Source organism: Aptenodytes forsteri, unplaced genomic scaffold (assembly GCF_000699145.1).
Source record: "Aptenodytes forsteri isolate BGI_AS27 unplaced genomic scaffold, ASM69914v1 Scaffold13, whole genome shotgun sequence".
NCBI classification, from domain to species: Eukaryota; Metazoa; Chordata; class Aves; order Sphenisciformes; family Spheniscidae; genus Aptenodytes; species Aptenodytes forsteri.
The window spans coordinates 5,007,252-5,009,287 of record NW_008794543.1 but is presented as its reverse complement, the minus strand read 5'-3'; positions in this window follow the sequence as shown (position 1 = coordinate 5,009,287).

Sequence of the window (2,036 nt, the reverse complement as noted above, 5' to 3'; positions counted from 1 at the left end):
CTTCTTGTGCACCCCCAGCCTACTCGCTGGTGGGGTGGGGTGAGAAGCAGAAAAGGCCTTGACTCAGTGTAAGCACTGCTCAGCAGTAACTAAAACATCCCTGTGTTATCAACACTGTTTCCAGCACAAATCCAAAACATAGCAAGCTACAAGCTACTGTGAAGAAAATTAACTCTATCCCAGCCAAAGCCAGCACATACAGGGTTTCCCAGACTGCTTGCTCTGCATATCTGCATGAAAGATTTAAGTGGTCATGGTTAGGTGGAAATGTTAACTTTCTTCACGTTGGATCAATTAAATGACTGATCAGAAGAATCAGCACACATCAGACATATGAATGCTTTAGCAAAATTCACACCAAAACTAACTTTTAAATTCACGATGCATTCCTTAGCTCTACCCTTTCGAAGTAATAGGAGACTTTTTGTCCTGCTGCAATAATACTTTACAGGATGGTAGTACAATCTTAGATACTGTCCACACAGAAGGAAAGACAAGCTATATGTAGGAGAGGAATACAATGCTGCTACCTATTCACGTGGATCTTTAACAGTTCTCTGTACTGCAACCAAGTAATGTTAGGGATGAACAAACTCCTAGGAATAAAATTAGACCCAGCCTAACTTCCCCTAAAAAGACTTTAAAAACTCATGAGGTTACACATGAGGTAAACTTTTTTCCCTTTCCAGTTGCTACATGCCTTTGTACCTTCAAACTCTGTGAAAAGAAATGTCAAAACAACTTGTGAAAACTTAATTTTGAAATAGCTCCAAACTGTTCAAATCCACTTTCTAATCTAACAAAACTTTGTCTAACAAAAACTATTCTCATCTATAAGTGATAGAGTTTAGAAAACATCCTATGTATAGATTATTAAAGTAAACGGTGTTTTAGTCTACAGATAAATTACCTTGCACTGCTGGCTTTTCTCTTTTTGTGTTTATAGCAAAATTAAATATAGGCGATTATATCAGAAGTGCACTAAAAGACATTTTTTATAACAATATGGAAAAACTTGCATGGAATACTGGATAATTTTTGTGTGAAAATGGATTTCCCCTCTATTACAAATTTTAAACCTTTTGAACTGAGCTGCTTGGTAAGCCACAAATGACTGAGAAAGTACTTGGGGGAAATATCACCTAGACTTGCCCATTTTCATACTCTTTTCAGAGTTCTGGTTTTGGTCACAGTTGGAGGCAGAATACAGCATTACATGGATCTTGTTTTGATCTAGTATGGCTGCTTTTTCCGTTCTTAGAGTATTGTACTGCTTGGTAATTCTAGTACGGTGTGATCCTTTCCAGTTTTAATGTGGGTGGATATTTCCTAGACTTGAAAAAATAGAAATAACAGCATTTAATATTTTTTCTTCTTTTTTTTTTTTTTTAAGAAGAACAGGTGTACTCACTCAATGGAAATCCAGCAGGAATGTGTACAGAAAGGTTGCTCATTCCTATAAATTATGTCCCCTCAGCCTACTCACGTTAATATATTTTATGCTGTCAAAATAATGACAGAGAAAGTATGGTCAGATGTACAGGAAGAACGAGCAGTAGGGAGATGTAGATCTGAAGTGTCAGAGTAATGCTAGTAAGAAAATAAAACCAACCAAACCAGAAAGTAAAAAGAAAGCAAATAAAATAAAAGGAAACTTGCATTCCTTGAATTACACAAAATACTACAGTGACACAATGACAGTAAGACAAAGAAGCATCTCTACTGAATGGCAGAATAAACACTGGAAGTAGCTAAGAAAACTAAATAAAGAGTTCGTGGTACTGATGCCAGAACAGACACAAAGGAGGAAGAAGAAAACCTCCAAGAAAACACCATTGCACTTGTTTAGCAAACAAGAAATCAGAAAAATCCAAAGACTAATAAAATTCAGTTATTAGAAGCAACCTTCCCACACTTCGGTTGGTAGGGAGGGAAGATAACAGTCCTGTTTTTCAATCTGTATTGTATGTTTGTGCACACAAAACATAATGCCATATGTATGGGAAATGGTATTACAATGTGACTGGACAGCATCT